The sequence below is a fragment of the Gorilla gorilla genome, chromosome 14, assembly GCF_029281585.2.
Source record: "Gorilla gorilla gorilla isolate KB3781 chromosome 14, NHGRI_mGorGor1-v2.1_pri, whole genome shotgun sequence".
Lineage (NCBI taxonomy): Eukaryota > Metazoa > Chordata > Mammalia > Primates > Hominidae > Gorilla > Gorilla gorilla.
The window spans coordinates 97,118,580-97,141,765 of record NC_073238.2 but is presented as its reverse complement, the minus strand read 5'-3'; the positions used below and the strand labels follow the sequence as shown (position 1 = coordinate 97,141,765).

At 35.6% G+C, this 23,186-nt stretch overlaps 1 long non-coding RNA gene across 1 annotated transcript; it reads left to right on the top strand.

The window, feature by feature from the left end:
• The first annotated feature begins 2,989 nt into the window (after nt 1-2,989).
• LOC129526202 (uncharacterized) lies at nt 2,990-22,744 on the top strand. Its single transcript, XR_008670821.2, has 2 exons — nt 2,990-3,210; nt 22,689-22,744. It is a non-coding gene; the product is annotated as an uncharacterized lncRNA (long non-coding RNA).
• The last annotated feature ends 442 nt before the right edge of the window (nt 22,745-23,186 follow it).

The window sequence follows — 23,186 nt, the reverse complement described above, 5'->3', positions numbered from 1 at the left end:
CTCTTTCTTTTGGAAGCCTCTAGGTTCCCCCCAAATTTCTATATAACTGTGTCAGAGATAAGAATTTCCTTTTAGGGACCTTATGGCTTTTCCTCATAAACTTTAAAAGAATCCTCCTCAAGCTCTATACTTTTCAAAAAGGGCTTATATACACTCAAACACAAAAGTCTGTGGGATGATCATTTCCATGAAGCCCAAATAGCTTCCAATAAAACATATTCAACTTGTGGCAGCTCTCCCTGCTATGGGCTGGGTTCTGTTGCCTCGCTACTCTTATTACATCTTAACAAGTGTTTAACCAGACTTCCTTTTTTTTTTTAAACTACTCATTTATCTCTGATTTAAATTTTTCTGGTTGTAGACTACTGAAAATGTCTATAGAAACATGTAATAGTTAAAAGCTTAGTCACATAATCTCGGCCCCAGCAGGATGCAGTTATCTTTCTTTCTTGCCCAGTTCTCAGGAACCCTGAGAACAAGAGACTAAAAGTATATTGGGTGGAATAAGCCGAAAAAACTTGAGCACTACTGCTATAACCTGTCACATAAGACATCATCATGCCAGCAGCTGTTGCTATGTTGTGCATTCAGGAATTTTGCTGAAACTTCTCCATGTGTCATCATCTCTGATACAGAAAATAACCAGGAGTGTGAACAATCTTACCAAAACTACCAATCATCACCAGAGAACTACAGAAACTCTGTTGATAGATTCTGTACAATGCCATGTCTGGCACTGAAAAAGATTCCTGCTTCCTAAAGAACTACTTTTGTAGTGGTTAGAAGCAAGTGATGGTCATATATTCCTTGAAACCTCTCTGGTGTATAAGCCACCACAAAAACAATTCAACTGAAACCTGGTAAATGCATCAAATTGCCACTGCTGCCCTCATCCCACCATATAAAGATGTTTTTCAACTGGCCCTCTAAATCTCAAACCCTGGTTTTACTCCTTCCATCAATGTTTAGTTATTATTATTTTATTTTATTTCTCACTAAATGCCTGATCTTTAAGACCTTCCAAAAGCTGACTTTTATTCTGGTCTAAAGAACAGAGTTTATTTACCTTGAGCTACAGGGGAACTGACCAGATGTTCACAATTATACATTTTTTATCCTTTGCTCTGTCTCTACCAAAGGCTAGTCAGGCTTCTTTCCTTCCTAACATTCTGCTTGCCTCCAAGCCTGAGCAAGCACTCAAATGGGGAACATGCCACTTATCAGGTTACCCTGAAAATTGGATGACTACAGTGAGACACTTTTTCTGTTGGACTTCACTAGTCATTTCCTCTTGCTTGTCCAGCTTTCCCTTTAAAGAGAAAGCTGCTAAACATTTACTTACTCCTCCCTACCCTATAAAAGGAAAGCTTTATCTGTTTGATTATAAGATTCTTGCAGATTTCTGAGATTAGAACATTTTCCCTATTGCAGTAGTCTTTGTAATTAAAATTTCTCCTTTTCTAGTTTTCATTTGTTTTTATTTGAAACAAGTTAAGTCTACTTTTATTTTTTAATAAAAATAGGTAATAAGAGAGATAACCACTATAACAATGTGAAAACCACCCACTTTTTATATTATTCTGCTAAAACATAGCCTCTAAAGGAATAGAATTGACAAGCTGTGTAAAAAACAAAACTTTTCTGGAAGGACGTTTAGTGACTATCAGACACACTTTTCTTTGCCCAATAATTTAAAAATACTTTGTGCAGATGTAAATTTTCTTTATTAGAGGTTCCATTTCCCCACATTAAAACACAGATCTCATATTACCTTAGCACTAAGGCAAAGCCAACTTCAATCAACCTCAACCAAATGATACTTAAATCATGAAGAAACAACACTAAAAAGCAGTTGCTCAGAGAATCCTTTCTTGAAGTACTATTTCTCTTTAGGGGCACCATTTGGTAGGGTCCCAAGAGTCACCAGAGTTTGTGGACTCTTCATGCTGCAGCATTAGCTCTGAGTGGTGGTGACAAAGGCATTTTGGCTGGAGAAACTCCTTTCTTGGTTTGGGCAGACAGTATTCTTAGATTGTCAGCCTGCAGTAATTTATCCTGGAAATTTGGTGAACTAAAATCATATTTTAAATGTATTTTCTGCTAAAGTTAGGCAAAGGATAGTTTGCTGATTGCAGCTAGGAATCCTGAGTCCATAGGGTTAAAGCTGTGTAGCGTATGGATGGGAAAAATAAGTAAGTTGATTTTCAAAACTATAGCTAAATAACATTTATTAAGAAGTAGTAAAATTTCAATGGCTAGGGCAGAATAAAAGTTTAAATTAAGAAAATAGAAAACCTCAAAAGAGGAAAGACCAAGGACACACCAGTGGGTGAAGGAGGTAGGTATTGATCAGAAAAATGACAAAGTACTCTGAATTGAAAAATAAACAGTAGAAAATATTTCTTTTTTTTTTAAAAAAAAGAGGTGGAAAAAAAAAAAAAGACAGGCGCAAATAGGAAAGATTCGTGGTTGTGCTTCTGTAACGCCTAAGGTTCTTGCCTAGCCACGCCAAAGAATTGGTGTGGCAGCTGACCATGGCGAGTGATAGAGACACGGACCAAGAGAGAAAAAAAGCTGTAGGCTTTATTGAGTAGAGTTGAAGTACAAAGCTTCCACAGCATGGAAGGGGTTCCAAACGGGTAGCCACTGCTGGTTTTGGGTAATTGCCTTTTAAACTCTTTAAGGAGGGAAATATGTGTGGCAGGAAGTTGTTACCAGAGCGAGAAACAAAGGCAGTAAGTTATTTTGTGACACGTCTTAGATTTTAGGAAAACCGGAATTGTAACTTAGGTTTTATCTACTTTATGACCTTGCAGTGGCATGGCAAAGGAGACAGGATCTCACAGGACCTTACAAAGTATGTTCACAAGGAATTGGAATGGGGAGTAGAGATAAGGTCCACTGGTCACAGAAAAACGGGCAGTTAACGTTTCTTTTACTTTAGTTTTGGGGAGGGGGAAGGAAGAGAGGGAGAGAGGATACAGGGAAACTTACAGCAAAATTTTTGCTATTTATAGATTTCTTGGGGAAGAAAACACATTCACAAATCCTGGTGTTAGGAATATTTTAAGCGTATATCTTCAATATTATTCATCCGGGACCAAAGCAGTCCTGATGCACAAAATGAGTGAGTTTCACAGCTTTCTGAGCCCGTACTCGACCCAGGAAGCCCAGCTGGCACCTCCTCTCACTTCTATGTCAGATTGGCCAGTAAGTTACTGCTTTCTGATTTCATTTAAATCTACTTTGCTAATAGTATTAGCAGCTCTATGTAGATAATTAAAAATATTTAAAATGGTTTGATTACTTTTGTTTGAAAAATAACCCAAAAAGGTTCAGAAAATATGATATAAATGAATGTAACCCCATTAAAATGTGTTAGCTTATTATGTGAGTAAAGTCAGGACAGGTTGTGCCAGAGTGGGAGAAAAAAAACAATTACGTTTGCATTTTTAAATAAATGAAAAAATAGAAAATGATTCTTAACTACTATATAATAGCCTAATGGCATTACTTTACTTTCTTTCTCCTTTTATCCTTTTTTCTTGACTTATTTTATGTACTAACATTTCCTTAGGCTATTTGTGCTAATCTTAAGAGCACTAATTATTCAGAATTCTTATCTGACAAATGCACATTCACATACTATTTGTCTTTAGGCTTAGCAACATTTTAATGGTGATAAACAGAAATACTTCCAAGAGTAATTGACTGCCATTTTCTAATTATGTTTTATTCTATTATTTGGCTGAAAAGATTTTTACTGATGCATAAAAAATATTCCAAAAGCAAGAGGCACGTTTTTAGTTATTTTATTGTCTTCTGTCAAAGGTTTTGTTTTTGTTTAAATCTACACACTTTGCTATTTTGGTGTCTAAACAAAGCCTTTGTTTCTAAGCAGTTGTAGATGTGATTAACACATTTTTTAAAATATTCACAGGGAAGGATTATGATAGTGAAGTTTTTTAAAAATTCTACTTTATTTTATAAACAGATTTTTATGATGCCCACACTTCATGGCAAGTATAAAGATTTTTTTAAAAGCTAAGTAATGTAAAATTAATTTCAGGTGTTTGAAAACATACCTTTCTTAAGATAATAAACAAAATAAATTAAAGAATGATTTATGTAATGATATAGAATGTTTGGGACCATTAAAATTAAAACGACGTGTTTTTCATTTGTTTGTTTATGTAATTTTTTCCCATAAAACTAAGTTTAGTTGGATAAATTTTTCCTACTGATTGCTATTTTGAATTGAAACAAATTTTAAATAAGTGAATAGATTTTACAGATATTTATTTACTTGACGGTTAGTTACAAAAAATAATTTTCTTTCAAGTACCTTATCCATTAATCACCAACATAAATGTACATTACTTAATCCATAGTCTTAATTCTAGACTAAGCATTAACATTAAAGCAATGTTGTAGAGACCAGGTACATTATTTATTGAAATTCCTAATTGAATATTAAGCTTGGCCTTTTAAAATTCATTTTTAAAAAACATACAAAACAGCATATTCAATACCAGCTGTATTCATGCAATGAGAATGTGATGGAGATCAAGAAAGCCAAAGGTTCTGCTTTCAAGGAGTTTATTTTTTCATGGGAGAAACCAACAAACATGTAAGAAAATAAATAAAATTTTAAAATGACTTCAGTTAGTAATAAATTCTATGAATTAAATTAAAAAATGATATGTAGCAGTAGGAAATAAATATTATTGCTTTTAACTTGGTAAGTTATTCCTTAACAAGTAGCATCTGAGCTGAAACCTGAGTGAAGTTGTATTCCCAATTAGGTTAAAAGAAACCAAAGGCAAATTGCCTTAAAAAAATAATGGGATCCTGGAGAAAAGGTCAACATATTTGCCTATTTTTGCTTTTGTTGCCTGTGCTTTTAAAGTCTTACCCAAAAAATCTTTGCCCAGACCAACTTCCTGGAGTGTTTTTCCAACATTTTCTTCTCGTACCTACATAGCGTTGTTGCAGCTTTTTCACTCCCATAGTTCAGCAAGCAGGAGAGAGTGGCGCCCAGCTGCTTCACTTCTTCATTCCTATAGCTCAGCAAGTAGAAGGGCCTGACACCCATTGACTTCTTCACTCCTGTTCTTTGTCGAGTGGGAGGAAGGGTTAGAGCTCTTTTACTCCCACCACGCACAGCTCAGTGAGCAGAAGTGTTACAGCTCTTTTGCTCCCACAGTTTGGTGAATTCTGGGTTCTCGTTCCACAACCAAAAGGACAAAGGTACGCAGACACTGAAGAGTGAGTAAGGCAGAGTAGAATATTATTGAGTGGCAGAAAGAAAGCTCTCAGCACAGAGAGGGGACCCAAAAGTGAGTTGTCTTCTCTGAGGATGAGTGTGGGGTTTTTATGGGCTTAGAATGTGAGACTGTGTGCTGATTGGTCCATTGATGGTCTTGGAAAAAGCACAGTTTGATTAGTTGAAAGGCATCATTCAGAAGGGACCAATTGAGAGAGAGAGTGGGTAAGATGGAGGATGGAAGTTCTCACTCTGGTCGTGGACTCTATCTGGAACTGGCAGCTCAGTTTTCAAACTTTGTATTGTCCTTGGCTTGAAGGTTGGGTTTTGCTAGGGACCCAACCCTGTCTGCCCAGGAATTTGTCTGTCTTCTGCTGCTATCAGTGTCAGGTCTTACGTCAAGTTTTAATCCCTTTTGAGTTGATTTTTGCATATGGTAAAAAATAAATACCTAGTTTTATTCTTCTGCATATGGATATCCAGTTTTCCCAGCACCATTTATTAAAGATACCGTCTTTTCCCCAATGTATGTTCTCAGCACCTTTGTCAAAAGTGAGTTGGCTGTAAATACATACATTTATTCCTTAGTTTTTGCTGGGGAAGGCATCAGAGCCCTGATGGTGGGGAGTGGTTGGCTTGCAGGTAGTAAAACAATTTACCAACAACAGTAAGGTTTGAAAAAGAAAGTTTTATTAGATAGAAAGAACACTGCAGCAGAGTGCAGCAGGGTGCTTTAGCAAGAGGGGACTGAGCATGCTACAGTGGATTTTTCTTAGGTGTATTTATGGATCTGAAAGTAAGGAACTTAAGGGTAACTTGGACCATAAAAGTCACATAGGTCATGATAAATGATTGCATTTGTAGACATTTTGGTGCCTTGGTGACAGCAAGGGTTGCACAATGAGTTTTGACAAGTATGCATTCTGGAGATGTGTACAAATTCCAGTTACTTATACATTTTTAGGAAAGAAGCCTAGGACCAAATGCCAGCTTTAGATAATAGGGAAGTCAGATTACTTCTGAATTCCTCAGATAAGGAGTTTTGCCTGTGGATGGTCTGCTTGATGGCCACCAGGTGATGTTGGCTCTCCTTATTTCTCTATCCTGTTCCATTGGTCTATGTGTTACCAGGTAAAGCAGATGTCCCAGTTCTTATCTAACTTTGGATGAAAGATTTCAACCAAGGGGACAGTATAAAGATAAATAATTGTATTGAAAAGGAATATAGTGTAAAGAGCTTATTGTAGGAAAAACAGGTGCATTTCAAGGGAGGAGTGGGCTGATCCAGCCAGAAAACCATACTGAGGGTCCTGTGCAGGGAGTTTTTATCATGTTGGACTTCAAATTTCCTCCTCTATCTCACATCTCTGCTGCTTTCCTTCGTTTAGTTTTCCTGCACCTGCCTAGTGCCCTCCCCCATGCTTCTGGGACCCTCTGTTACTATTTTGTTGGTGCACATGTGTGGGCCCAGTGTTGGATAAAAATCCTACATAGTGGCTGCATTGCTCATTACTGCCAACCCAGGAAGGTCATATAGCAGTTAAATATGTACTTACTATGCCTATGTATCTCCTTGGAACTTTTGTCTCTGTCCTAATTTGTACTTAGGTGCCAGGATTTTTTTCTTTTTCTTTTTTTAGGACTTTCTTGTTTTCCCCTCTTATCAGCATTTACCTAGCTATATTTTCACAGGTTAACTGCAGAGTGAATGATTACTGGGCATCTTAATGGATGTCATTTCTACCTAGCTATTTCATCAACTCTCTGCTTATATCTAGCGTGCCTATGTAGGTGGTCCCTGTTGTGTGAGATTTTCCAGACCTCCCTTTTCTTAGGAGTTCCCCCTCCTGCTTATGTCTGGCTACCTGCCTACTCTAACATATGTGTCTGTTTTTGTGCCAGTACTATGTAATTTTGATTAGAATAGCTTCATTATATAATTTGAATCAGGTGATAAGATGCCTGCAGCATTGTTTTATTGTTGTTGTTTTTTGCTCAGGATGACTTTAGGTATTTAGGTTTTTTAATGGTGTTATCAAGCTTTAGAATTGTTTTATCAATGTCATTTGGTATTTTGTTTGGGATTGCATTGAATCTGGAAATTGATTTGGGTAATATGGACATTAAAAATATTAATTATTTCAATGCATGAACATGGGATATATTTCCATTTTTGTGTTCTCTTCAATTTCTTTTATCAATGTTTTATAGTTTTACTTGAACACAAATTTTACTTCTTTAAAATACTTAGCTATTTCTTTTTTCTAGCTATTGTAAATGGAAATGCTATCTTCATTTTTTTTAGGTTGAACGCTGTTAGCATATAGAAATATCACTTAATTTTTGTATATTGATTTTATAACTTGCAATTTTGGTGAATCCATTTATCAGTTCTAACAGTTTTGTGGTGGAGTCTTTAGGTTTTTAAAATATAAGATTATGTTGTCTGCAAATAAGTATAATTTGACTTTATCTTCCAATTTGAATGCTGTTTATTTCTTTCTCCTACCAAATTGCTCTGGCTAGGACCTAAAGAATTATGTACAGTACAAATGGTGAAAATGGCGTCCTTGTCTTGTTCTAGATCTTAGTGGAATGGCTTTCACTTATTCCCTGTTCAGTATGATATTATCTGTTTGACATATATGGCCTTTATCATGTTGTAGCATGTTCCTTTGATACCCAGTTCAGTGAGAGTTTTTATCATGAGTAAATGGTGAATTTTATCAAATGTTTTTTTAACATCTATTGAAATGATCATATGGTTTTTGCTCTTGATTCATTTGAGGTGATGTATCAGGTTTATTGATTTGTGTATGTTTCACCATTCTTGCATCTCTGAGATGAATTCCACTTGATCATGGTGAACAATGGTTTTAATATGGTATTGTATTTGGTTTGTTGGTATTTTGTTGAAGATTTTTTTCATTAAACTTCATCAGTGATATTGACATGTAGTTTTGTTTTACTATGGAGTAAAATAACTTTTAGAGTTTCCTTCTTTTCAAATTATGAAAATAGTTTAACTGGTATTAGCTCTTTTTTAAATGCACAGACAACAAAAGCAGAAATAGAAAAATGTGATTACATCAAGCTAAAAAGCTTCCGCACAACAAAAAATTTTAAAAAAATAACAGAGACAACCTACAAAATGGGAGAAAATATTTGCGAAATGTCTATCGGATAAGGCATTAATAATAAGAATATATAAGAAACTTAAACATCTCAGTAGCAAAACCAAACAAAAATAACAAATAATCCAATTAAAAAATGGGCAAAATACCTAAATTGACATATGCCATAAGAAGACATACAAATGGTCAACAACTATATTTTTAAAAGCTCAACATCACTAATTATCAGACAAATGCAAATTAAAGCTACAATGAGATATCACCACCACAGTTAAAATGGCTATTATCAAAAATACAAAAAAATAACAAATGATGGCAAGGATGCAGAGAAAGGAAAATACTCTAACACTGTTGGTAGAAATGTAAAGTAGAAAGGCACTATGGAAGTGAGTATAAAGGTTCCTCAAAAAAAACTAAAAATAGAACTACAATATGATCCAACAATTCCACTGCTGGTATATATCCAAAAAAAAAAAAAAGGAAATCAGTATATCAAAGAGATATCTGCAATCCTATGTTTATTGCAGCACTATTCACAATAGCCAAGATAATGTAATTAATGTGTGTCTATTAGTGGGTTAATGGGTAAAGAAAATGTGGAATATTATGTAGCCATAAAGAGAATGAAGTCCTGTCAATTTCAGCAACATCGGTGAAACTGGATATGATTAAATAACCCAGGCATGAAAGGAAAACAATACATGTTTTCCCTCATGTATGGGAGCTAAAAACATGTATTTTGTGACATTAGAGTATAGAATGTTGATTACCAGAGGCTGGGAAGGGTAAACAGAAAGAGGGAATGAAGACAGGTTGGTTAACAGCTACAAAAATCAGTTAGAAGGAATCAGTTCTAGTATTTGATAATGCAGTAGGAAGACTGTAGTTCACAATAATTTATTATATATTTCAAAATAGATAGAAAAGAAGAATTGCAGTGCTCCCAACACAAAAGATAAATGTTTGAGACAATGGATATCCTAATTATCCTGATTTGATCATGGCACATTATATATATATGTAAAAATATCACATGCACCTCCCAAAATGTAGAACTATATCAATTAAAAAATAACAACACCTCAAAAAGATTAATGAGATAAAGAAACCCAAAAGCTGTTTTTTACTTTTTTTCTTTTGGGAAATTGATAATTGAGGAGGCATAAAGCTCAGAAGCCAAGTAGAAAGAAAAAAAGACCAGAGACTGTGGCAGTCTCACTGCCTATGGGAGATAGAATTTGGGTTTCAAAGTTACCAAGGCATCCATGTCTTAAGAGCATAGTACCACCTTTTTAACCACAGGGAATATGTTTCAAGACCCTCAGTGGATGCCTAAAGCTGCAGACAGTGCCAAAGCCCATAAGTACTATTTTTTTTTGTACATACCAATGATAAAGTGCAGTGTATTAATTAGACACAGTAAGATATTAACAGGAATAACTAACACAATAGAACATTTATAAAAATATGCCAAAGGCACTACTCATCTCTCTTGGGGCCATTGTTAAGTAAAATAAGTGTTACTCAAACACAAGCACTGCAATACTGAGACAGTTGATGTGATAACCAAGACAGCTACTAAGTTACTAATGGGTAGGTAGTGTAGACAACACGGATATACCAGACAAAGGAATGATTCACATCCTGAGCAGAACTAAGTCCTACAGCTGAGATTTCATTAGACTACTCAGAACGGTGCACAATTTAAAACATGATTTTTTTTCTGGAATTTTTAAATGTAATATCTTTGTACTACGGTTGACTTTTAACTGAAACCATAGTAAGCAAAACTGGGGATAGGAGTTATAAAAGAAAATGTGGAGTAGATATACAATGAAATATTATGCAGCCTTTAAAAGAATAAATCTGTCACACGCAAAAACATGGATGAGCCAGGAGGGTACCATGCTAATTGAAATAAGCCAATCCCAGAAAGACACATAAATACTAATGATTCCACATGTGAGATATCTAAAATATCAGGTTGGTGCAATAGTCAAACTCAGAGTAGAATGGTTGTTGCCAAAGACTAGGGAGAGGAGAGATGGGGAGTTACTGTTCAATGGGAATGAAGTTTCAGTAAAGCAAGATGAATCTTATAGAGATCTGCTGACCATATTGTACCCATAGTTTAAAATACTGTACTGTACTTTCAAAGTTTTAAGAGGTTATATCTCATGTTAACTGTTCTTACAGCAATAATTTTTAAAAAAGAAAAGAGAGGTGGACAGTCTTTGGAGACTTTTTTTTTTTTCGAGACAGAGTCTCACTTGTTTCATTTTTTGAGGCAAAGCCTTACTCTGTCACCCAGGCTGGAGTGTAGTGGCTCAATCTCCGCTCACTGTGGCTTCAACCTCCTAAGTCCAAGCAATCTTCCTGCCTCAAAATGATGAAAGAAAATGATGAATTCAGGGTTCTGTCTCCCAGCTTCAGAAGCAGATACTGAGCCTCAAATCTGCTAAGATTGCCCTGAGTGAGAGTCTTATCTCCTGTAGAGAAAGAACTAGAATTGTAGAAAATCAGACACAAGCTATTATCATGTGAGTGGCTGACCTGCAATGAAAGGTGCATGCACAGCCTTGCCAGGTGTCTACTATTAAAGTGAGGGCATTGATTGGAAAAGAATGGGACCCTGAAACTTGGAATGGGGATGTGTGGGAGGACCCTTATGAAGCTGGGGACACTGAATTTATAAACTCTGATGAACTTTTTTTGCCAGAAGGAACAGCTTCCCCATCCCAAGTAGTCGCAGCATCCCCTCCCTGACCCATGCTTCCATCAGCCTTTTCCACCTTTGTCTAAGGAGATAAACACAGCACTGTTTGAGGCAACAGTGATGCCCCCCAACTCTGAGGCACTTACCAGGCAAAATAATGTTGACTCTCCTCAAGAGCCACCCCAACACCTCTGTTTGCTTCTAGACTTATAACTAGACTAAAGTCCCAGTGGGCCCCTTAGAGGTGAAGTTGAGAGTGTGACCAATGAAGAGGTATGCTACACTCAAAAAGAAGTGCTTGAGTTCTCTAACTTATATAAATAGAAATCTGGAAAAGAGCCATGGGAATGGATATTAAGGGTATGGGATAATGATTAAAGGAACATTGAGTTGGATCAGGCTGAATTTATTGATTTGGGCCCACTAAGTAGGGACTCTTCATTTAATGTTGCAGATCAAGGAGTTAAAAAAGGTTCTAATAGTTTATTTGCTTGGTTAGCTGAAATATGGATTAGAAGATGGCCCACTGTGAGTGAGCTAAGAATGCCTGCTCTCCCTTGGTTTAATGTAGAGGAAGGGTTCCAAAGGCTTAGGGAGATTGGGAAGATGGAGTGGATTAGTCATTTTAGATCTACTCATCCCAGCTGGGAGGATCCAGAAGATATTCTCTTGACCAATGCCTTACAAAATAGATCTGTGACAGCAGCACCTGCATCTCTGAATAGCCCTGTAGTTGCTGTTCTCTGTACGTCAGATCTAACAGTGGGAACTGCAGTCACTCAACTACAACATTTAAATAGAATGGGAATGATTGGATCCTGAGGTGGCAGGGGCCAAGTGGTGGCACTCAACCATCAAAGGCAAGGTGGATGTAGCTACCATAATGGGCAGCAGAGACAAAGCAGCAATCAGAATAGTCTGACTCATGTAGAGCTCTGGCGTGGGCTAATTAATCGCGGTGTTCCTAGAAGTAAAATTGATAAGAAGCCTACTGCATTCCTACTTAATTTATACAAGGAGAAAACTTCTAGGTCGAATGACAAAAGGCTAATTTGAATTATAAAAACAGAGAATCACTGTCCCTCAATCAATTTGCAGACTTGAGCCAGTTTACAGACCCAGAACCCCTTGAATAAAGAAGAGGCCAGATCCTCTTGAGAAAGGACCCCACTACATTACTGACAATTTATGCAGGGAAACTTTCTCTAATCATTCCCCCAAAGAGACCTCTGGCCTTTTACCAGGGTTACTGTGCACTGTGCTCACCAACGGGTGACCTCAGGAGAGGAGGATTTTAATAGTCAAGTGGATAGGATGACCCGTTCTGTGGATACCACTCAGCCTCTTTCCCCAGCCACCCCTGTCATTGCCCAATGTGCCCATGAACAAAGTGGGGGTGGCAGGGATGGAGATTATGCGTGGGCTCGGCAACATGAACTTCCATTCGCCAAGGCTGACCTGGTTACAGTCACTGCTGAGTGCCCAATTTGCCAGCAGCAGAGACCAACACTGCGCCCTCAATATGGCACCATTCCTCAGGGTGATCAGCCAGCTACCTGGTGGCAGGTTGACTATATTGGACCTCTTCCATCATGGAAAGGGCAGAGATTTGTCCTCGCTGGAATAGACACTTGGTAAGGGTGAAATCTAACTATTTAAACATAATTTTTACAAATTTATTAATGCACCTGCCTTCTTCACCCTCAAACTTGTCCCTTTAACCTTGTGTTCTAAAGAATATATTTGAGTTTTTCAATTAACTTTGAATTAAATAGAAATAAAATATTGAATAGAAATAAGTTTAAAAATATCTTTACACAGCATTCTGGTGATAACTTTAACATATAAATCAGGAGATGTTATCCTCTGCTCAACATGCTCAAATGGCCTCTCACATTGCTGAGCGTAAAACCTAAAGTTCTAAGATGGCCCAGCCCCCAGCTTCTGTGAGCACCCTTCCTTTGTCCTCTTTGGTCTCATCTTCATCTAATCATTTCCTTACTCCCTTACCTTCAAGCATATCAGCCTAGTTATACTTCACAAACTTTGCAACTGTCTCTTGCAAATATAATTCCTTCTGCTGGAAAGCTTATTCCCCCAGAAAACTAGTTGCCTGGTTTACTTGCCTTTTTCCAGTTTTGCTCAACTGTTACCATCTCAATGAGGCCATCTCTGATTATACTAATCAATGCCATCACATAACACTCTCTATTTATTTCTCTGCTTCACCTCATAGTTTTCATTTTATCCTACATATATTGCTTATTTACTTCTATGTTGCCCATATCCATGCAGGTGTCAAAAATGAAATTAAGTGAGGAACAATTTAAAAGTTCATTGTCCAAAGAAAGACCGCTTTGTTAACTGGGAGACCTCAAACTGAACATGGTAAGAAGATCCACTCACAGCAGTGACAGCACAGTTACTAAAGCATAAAGAAGGAAATATTTTGACCTTTTTCATGATTGGCTCTTATATAGTAACATTCTTTTTAAGTCAAGCAGAGCTGTTTAAGCTGATTTGTCTATGGTTGATTGGTTTAATTTGACTAAATCATGCTGGCAGAAATGTAACACTTACATTTTGTGTTTTATTATGATTAGAGATAGCATTTCAAGGAAATCAGGATGACATGTTTTGGGTATGTGGCAATGTGTAGCTGGTATTGGGGTGTATCTTAACTGTAGCCTCTATTTTTATTTTTCTATAACAAATATAATCTTTTGAAATTAGAAAATTCTGGCCAGGCACAGTGACTCATGCCTGTAATCCCAGCACTTTGGGAGGCTGAGGCAGGCGGATCACCTGAGGTCAAGAGTTTGAGACCAGCCTGGCCAACATGGTGAAACCCCGTCTCTACTAAAAAAATACAAAAAATTAGCCGGGCGTGGTGGTGGGTGCCTATAATCCCAGCTATTCCAGAGGCTGAGGCAGGAGAATCGCTTGAACCCGGGAGGCAAAGGTTGCAGTGAGCCGAGATCGCGCCACTGCGCTCTAGCCTGGACAACAAGAGTGAAATTCTGTCTCAAAAAAGAAAGAAAGAAAGAAATTGGAAATATCTGTCTTACTTATGCACTGTTGTGTTTTACCAATGAGAAGAGGGCTGGAGTTCAGGGACAGTCAATAAATATTGACAAGTGTATGACTGATTTCAGGTCATGTTGAGATACACTAAAATTTGCAATATGAATTTTTAACAATTGTTTAATAACTTTATTTGAATACTCTGGACATGTGGTTCACGCTTTTACTTTCAGCACGTTGGGAGGTGGAGGCGGGAGAATCTCTTGAGCCCAGGAGTTACAAGCTGCAGTGAGCTTTGATCATGTCACTGTGCTCCAGCCAGGGTGACAGAGTGAGACCTTCTCAAACAAACATACAAACAAACAAAACTTTTATGAAAATATAACATGCTAAAGTTTTTTCAGTGCTGTTGTTTTGGTTTTCTTGTTAAAAGGGGTGAGGTTTTAAAACAATACAAAATCTATGTGAGTCTTAGGATGACAATTTGCTAACTCTAATATAGACAGTCTAAAATTCCATTTAAAGTTCAATTAGAAAAACACCAATTCTCAGAAACGAAGTCAAAAAGAAGTCATAAATTGAATAAATATCTGAGAAGTTAATAAGTTAATAAGTATCACCAAAATAAGCCCCAGACTTTTATGTAACAAGGCAAATTTGATCAAATTTTCAGGAATAGTTAAGTCTAATGTCATTTAATTCATTTGAGGTAATGTAGTGATACATAATTACATAAAATTCAGAAATATATTTATTGAAACCCTAAACAATTAACAACCATACTAAAAAATACTACAGAATTCCATTATGAATGCATATCTACTAAAATATGACCACTAATATATAACACACTAAAAAAATTATTCCAAGGATATCGTTTCAGAATATTAATAAAATTAAATAAATTACTATGTAAGAGAAAGACTAGAAAGTTTTTTCAAAGATAAAAAAGATATTGAATATAGTTTTACGTTGATTCTTACTAAGAATAATGTTAGATTGGTGCAAAAGTAAGTGTGATTTACACCATTAATTTTTATTTTTATTTTTTTATTTGAGACAGAGTCTCACTCTGTTGCCTAGGCTGGAGTCCAGTGGCTCAATCTCGGCTCACTGCAACCTCCGCCTCCCGGGTTCAAGCAATTCTCATGCCTCAGCCTCTCGAGTAGCTGGGATTACAGGCACCTGTCATTATGCCTGGCTAATTTTCATATTTTTGTAGAGATGGGCTTTCACCATGTTGGCCAGGCTGGTCACGAACTCCTGACCTCAAGTGATCTGCCTGCCTCGGCCTCCCGAAGTGCTGGGATTACAGGCATGAGCCACCGTGCCTGGCCCTACACCATTACTTTTAATGGCTAAAACCACAATTACTTTTGCACCAACCTAATACCAATTATAAAGTAGAAATGAATTAATGCCTCTGTATCATGATTATCAATTTGGTTTACTTGGTTGCAAAATTTATAATCTACATTTGACCAAGTTAAGTAAAAAATAAATATGTTGAAACTAAACAGTATTTGATAATACTGGAGAGAATAGAGATCAATCCTTGGAAGCAAAACAAGAAACATTTTAGGAATTAAGGCAACTTGGGGCAGTGTAGTCCACAAGGACATCTTCTACTGCATTCACTTTATTGTATCACGCCATTTGAGATCAGCATCTTAAGAAAGATGAGGTCATTAGTTTAGCTTCAGTCTTGAATATCTCACTTGGAGAGAGTAAAGCAGAGCATCTTTATTATAATCTTAACTAGTACTTCAGACTTTGGTGGAAAGGTAGTTTCTCAAATTGAAATTTGTATGTCCTGAAAAGATTAAAAAAAATACTACAAACTTTCTATAGTCTATGTCAATTCATTGTAATATGTACACACACACACACACACGCACACCACTTTCTAACCAATTTGGACAAATTCTTTAATTTTCCCTCCTAAGTAGAATATCCCATAAAAGCCCCAAATATATTTTTAAAAATTTCCAAAATGCTTTAATACCATCTCCAACATCAGCTAGGTCATCATTTCAGTTTCACGTTTCAGGTATCTGGCTCTGATGACCATTTTGGCTCTAGTTCGGTATTTTCTCTGCAATCATCCTTTCTAAATCTTGACATACACTATAATTTTGATTACCATTATCACATTTTATACATAAGAGCAAGGGGATAAAATAATCAATAGAAAGAAATTATTTGAAATAGGTAAATTTATATGGCACAAAAAATAAAATATGGTTTAATACCTCAATTTTTTATTTCTGTAACTAATCATAAGGGTTTTATTGACATTTATGACTTTTCTTTCCCTACCACCCATTCTACACATTCTTTGCTATCAGCGAGTTGCCTAATAGTGTGACTTAAATCTTATAATTAAGGAACAGAGACTTTTGGTTTTGCTTTGGTTTTCTGAGGCCTATATGGAGGTTTACAAGGATTTTATTATTTTAAACCATATGGACAAGTACAAGAGGTACTACTGAGAATCCCCAGGGTTCTATACATACTCCTGGTTTCCACGGAACCTTTGTCCAGCAGTCACCTTATTTTCCCTCAATGGTCAAGATCAATTACCCCAGTAATAAAGTGAACTATTTTTGTTAGTTTGTTCAGTTGCACAAGGAACCCCAGATAAACCCCAGCTTGTGATCCAGTGGTGACAGCTAAACCTTCAATTCAGCAGAACCCAGAATCACCAGGAAGAGAACATACCCTCCCGCAACACACTCAGTTTATTATGGAAAATCGAATCTCAAATTCTACCCATTCACTTTCAAATTAGTTGCTACAAGTGACTCATGAACAATCCTGTTTAAAAATTCTCAGACCTATCAGGTCTATTTACTTATAATGCTTTTGAACACAATACCTCAAGATTTATGTTGTTTCATTACCATGTTATAATTTGGTTAAATTATAACAAGGGAATAGAGTAGAGGCAAGTGTTATGGTTTAGTCTGCGTAACTTAATGAGAGTATTTGCTCCTTTAATGCATGCATATTATTATGCCTCATATAAGAAAAAAATATATCTAATTGAACCTTTTCTTTGTAATGGTTTTGGATATAGAAGATGAAGTCAGTTCTGTGTATTGCTCTGAGACAACAGAGTAAGCCTGCCCCTGATGTTTATAATAAGAAAGAAATAGAATTAGACTGTCACTGTGGTAATTTTAATTATTTCAGATAGAGGAGATTCTACTGTATGAGAAGCAAGGTCCATATAACTACCATTTATGTCTTTTTTCCTTTTAAAAACAGAGGGAATCAAATCATGAGAGGGGTTTCACAAAGTCTCTTAAGAGTAGGGTTTTACTAGGAAAGAAAATTTTTAAAAAATAATATTTTCTCAAAACATAATAATAAATAATATTTTCTGAATTATTTCAATATTCTATTGGATGTCACCCAAAAAAGCCTGCTTCTCATGCTGCTGTGAAGAGATATCCAAGATGGGGTGATTTATCAAGAAAAGAGGTTTAATTGATTCACAGTTCCAAGGAGCTGGGGAGACGTCAGTAAACTTAACAATCATGGTAGAAGACACCTCTTCACCGAGCAGCAGGAGAGAGAATGAATGCCAGCAGAGGAGATGCCAGATGCTAATAAAACCTTCAGATCTCATGAGAACTCACTCAGTATCACCAGAACAACATGGGGGAAACTGACCCCATGATTCAATCATTTCTCACCAGGTCCTTCCCATGACATATGGAGATTATGAGAACTACAGTTCAAGATGAGATTTGGGTGAGGACACAGCCAAACCATATCAGAGCCTTTTAACAAATGTTTTTCTCTCATTCCTTTGGTCACTTATATAAAGTATCCATCATCACCAAGTAAATGAAGCCTAACTGAATATTGAGCAAAAATTTTATACACTAGTTATATATTATGCCTATGGAAGAAAATTATATATTCTTGGTTGTGGTACAGAAAACAAAATAACTGGACAGGTTAACACGTCAATTTTGCAAGATATTGTCTAATAGTTTTCATCATAAATTAGCCTTCAACAGTGCATCTGACCTACTTTAAGATACATTTCTTTTTATAATAGATGGTATAGAAAGATGTGAAATACTTAGGTTTTAGCTAACTTCTTACTGTTTACACAGTAAATTATGGTATTCAAAGAAATAATGGAATATTGTGATGTTGTATGAGACATTTAGTAAATCAGTGGAGGCTGGTGCTAGAAAAGGTCTTGTGAATAGTAAACTGAAATGAAAACCCTCATATTTCAGTGAGGACAATTATTGCATATCCAACATTCTGCAATCAATAAAATTAGCCTGTCTCTAATGAACTGGCATGGTTTCCATTGGTTTAACAAAGATACCCTGGGAATACAGACAAGATTCTCCATGCCCAGAAGAAAAGGTGAAAGATGAGAAAGTTAGAGAGTAAATCTGAAGGAGTAAACTGAGGACATCTAAAACACATCTGTGGCTTTCTATTTATTTTTATTTTACTATATTTTCCTACTATTTTCTTATTTTATTCCTTTCCTGGCTCTTTCTGCATTAATCAAATTTAGTTGGTCTCACTTTTTCTCTATAGTTATTTGCTCCAATTTTGAGAGTAGTTAACTTTAACTCCTTCAAAAAACATGTTTACCTTTTAATGATCACTCACACTTCCCTTTTGGTAAACCAAGTGAAGATGAAGAGTAGATAAATTAGCACTCATCCAATCCACCTTCAAGGGACCCAAATTACACGTATGTATATGGAAAATCTGACAGTACAATTTCTTTGAGAGAACATATTTTTTAAAAAATAATAAGTAGTTTTATCTGGTTGAAGTAATTGTTGTACCTGAGCGAGTTAGAGAAAACGCACACTTTGAGACGAATTAAGAGTCCGTTTATTTAGCCGGTGGCCAAGAGACGACTAACGCTCAAAATTCTCTCGACCCTGAAGAAGGGGCTAGATTTTCTTTTATACTTTGGTTTAGAAAGGAGAAGGGGGATCTAGTTAACACAATTTTACAGAAATAAAGTAGGCAAAAAGTTAAAAGGGTAGATGGTTACAGGAAAGCAAACAGTTCCAGGTGCAGGGGCTTTAAGACTATTACAAGGTGATAGACTCGGGGCTTTGGGCATTATCAATCAGACGAATTCCTGGGAATTGCAGATATTGCTCGCCACAGTATCTTATCAGTTAATTGCATTCTTGGATGTGCTAGGAGTCAGCTTGCACAAGTTAAGTCCTTGAGGAAGGGGCTGCCAGTGAAAGAGCCAAGATGGAGTCTGTCCGGCTCTCTTAGCTAAGGGATAGTCAATTCAGGTGGAAACAAGGCTGGGTGATTAAAGGAAAGGGAGAGTTTGAAAACAGGTTAGTAAAAATGAGGTTGGGCATTACATAATGAAGTGATGAAGGCAAGGTTGCTAGAGATAAGATAATTAAATAGCTGAAATACTTACTTGAAAAGACATGTTTTCCTTATTCATATATCATTACATGGGCATGTAAGTTGATTTAACATTATGGCTATTGTGAATTGTACTGCAATATACATAGATGTACAGATGTGTCTTCAACATACTGATTTCAGTTCTTTGGCTATACACCCAGTAATGGGATTGCTGAATCATATGGTAGTTTTAATTTTAGTGTTTTGAAGAAACATCATACTGTTTTCCGTAATGACTGTGCTAAGGTACATTCCTAACAACGATGAATAGGTGATCTCTATTTTTCTGTATTCTTATCAGCATTTTAAATCTTTTGTCTTTTCTTAATATTAGCCATTCTAATTGAAATGAAGTGAGGATTATTGAAATAAGGCCTTAACAGGCCACAAAATCAAAAATAGACAAATGGGATTACATCAAGCTAAAAAGCTTCTGAATGTCAAAGAAAACAATCAATAAAATGAAGACACGACCTAAATAATGTGAGAAAGTACTTGCAAACTAAGCATCTGTCATTGGGTTAATTTCCAGAATATATAAGAAACTCAAACAACTCAATAGCAACAAAACAATCTGATTTTAAAATGGGCAAAAGATCTAAATAGACATTTCTCAAAAGAAGACATGCAAATTTTCAACATACATAAGAAAAAAATGCTCAACATCATTAATCATCAGAGAAATGCAAATCATAACCACAATGAGCTAAATTGATATTTCAACAGAATCTCTGAGAGTCAAGTATGAAGTATAGACATCATATTCACTTTAAAGAAAAATAAACTTAGAGATTGTCTGAGGCAAGCTTGGACTGCTATAACAAAATACCATAGAAGGGTTGACTTAAAAACAGATTTTATTTCTCACAGTTCTGGAGGCTGGAAGTCTGAGGTCAGGGTGCCAGCATGGTTGGGTTCAGGTGAGGTCTTTCTGGCATGTATATGGCCGACTTCATGCTGCATCCTTATATGGCATAGAGGGAGAGCTCTGGTTGCTACTCTTTTTCTTATAAAGAAACTAATCCCATCATGGGGGCCCCATCATCATGACCTCGTCTAAACTTAATTAGCTCTCAAAGGCCCCATCTCCAATCACCATCACTTTGGGGGTTTGGAGTTTAATAAATGGATTTGGGGGAGGACATAAACATTCTGTCTAAAACAAATAGGCTAAATCACTCTTATTTACTTGTTGAAGTCTTGCTTGTGTATTCAAGAAAGCAGTTTTACATTCTTTAATTCCAAGTTTACTATGCTATTTAGTGATCTTTCATGCAATGTTGATATTATCAAATGTAATATTCTAGAAAATTAAGTCTGTCAAGTGGAATTTACTGCCAATATTTGTTTCTACACATATCCAATAGTAGGATACCTTATGTTAAAAATTATAATTCTTCAATACTCAATGGTAGGATACCTTATATTAACAATTATAATTCTTCAATATTTTTAATTTTTAGTTGTCTGTTTCTTTTAATATACTTGTGCATTTTTAGAAGTTAATAATCTAAATAAAATCCATGTATTAATTTGAACATTTATTAAATATAACCCATATACCTTACTAACAATTTACTGTGACCAAATCTGATTTTTACTCTAAAAAAAAAATAAGTAGATAGCTAGGGAGACAAAATACTAGGAAAACATGGTTAAAATTGTGACCTGATATTCAGTCATTCAACAATGAAGCATTAAGTTATAAGCAAAATGCCATACAGAATGGCGTATTAGTCCTTTCTCATTTTGCTAATAAAGACAAACCTGAGACTGTGGAATTTATAAAGGAAAGAGGTTTAATTGACTCACAGTTCAGTATGGCTGAGGAGGCCTCAGGAAACATTTATCATGGTGGAAGGGAAAGCAAACACGTCCTTCTTTGCAGCAGCAAGGAGAAGTGCTGAGAAAAAAGAGGGAAAAGATCCTCATAAAACTATAAGATCTCGTGAGAACTCAATCATTATCATGAGAACAGCATGGAGGTAACTGCTGCATGATTCAATTACCTCCCACATGGTCCTGTCCATGACATGCGGAGATTATGGGAACTACAGTTCCAGATGAGATTTGGGTGGGGACACACCCAAACCATATCAGCTGGTAAAGTGAAATGGTGTTGCTGAGCCTGCTCACTAAACATCTGAAATATATCAACTAAAATTTTGTCGAATTACGAAGGAATTAAGTGAAGAGGTTAAAGAGACTGCTAGCTATACCTAAATTGTTACAAATAAATTTCCATATCACAGTGAAATATATACAATAAAATTAGGCCATATATTTTTTTTCCTGCAGAAGTCTTCTATAATCTAATGGGATAAACACAAACATAAGAAGATAATTTTAAGGAAAAGAGTTTATTATCTTGATTTTATAAAATGATTTCCTGCTGAAATCACACATAATAAATTATGTTATATGTTTTAAGAGGCTTCAAGTACTCTTTGTGTGTATGAATAAAGCTTGAAATAAAAATTACTGAGATTGTGTTGAAAGCTATGTTATGTTGAGTGACTCTCAGATGCTGTTCTGCTCTGACCTGAGTGTTGTAACAAACGCAGGTCCAATTATTATTATATCTCCATGTAATTGATTTTGTACATAATGTAATTTCCTCCATTTCCTATTTAGCTGGATTTTATTTTCATAAGATATTTTAGAATCAAATAATTCAATTAAAGCTCGTTATTGGTAAACAGAACTAATAGGGACTGTTCTATTAAGAAAAATTTACATACTAGCGAGAAAAACTTCCAAAATGATTACAGAGCATTGAGAAGACAAGGCATTGCTGATGTTTCCTTTTATAATAGAATTACTATATTAAATAGAACCTATTATATACACTGAATCACCAATTCATTTTAAAAGTAAATTGGATCTGACAGTAGTATGAAGAATCCATACTACTGTCATACATAAATAGTATCATACATAAATAGTTTTCTTTCAAATGAGGGTCTTAAGGGAAAAATCAATTTCTGTGGTATTCTTGGGAATTTAAAAATTATTAACCTTAAAATAATGACCTATTCAAAGAAACAAGAAAATAAGTTAATATTCACATGGAATTAGGCTAATTTTACATCATAGATTATTATATTTTTCTTCCTAGATTTGATAACTCTGGAATATTGCCTGTTTTAAAAGGAATTAAAAATATTTTCATCCACATTCTGAGGCTTTCATTTTCATTACAACATTGCTTGGTAATTCAGTCTTTAGCAATGAGAGAGAAATTAGAAAAAAAGACCAACAAGGTAAATATACATTATTTTTATAAGTCAGTTGTATAAGGTTGGTTCTTACCCTGACATTGCTAATATTCATTAATACATAACCTTATTAAATTGAAGAACAGTAAACTGACAAATTCCTCAAAGGTATCTATCAAGTTTTAGCCTAAGTAATTTTTATATGGCTGTACTAAACACTGAAATGTGTCTTCAGTGGAGATTCTCACATTACACTTAAAAAGGTAATTTTAAAATAAGTTGTCATAATAAATTATTTTTTGTAACTAATGGAACCAGTTGATTCCAATTAAATTACTCAGGCTCTTTCACCAAAACTCATTCGCCCTTCAAAAATGTGTTATTTAAAGCCTTTCAAT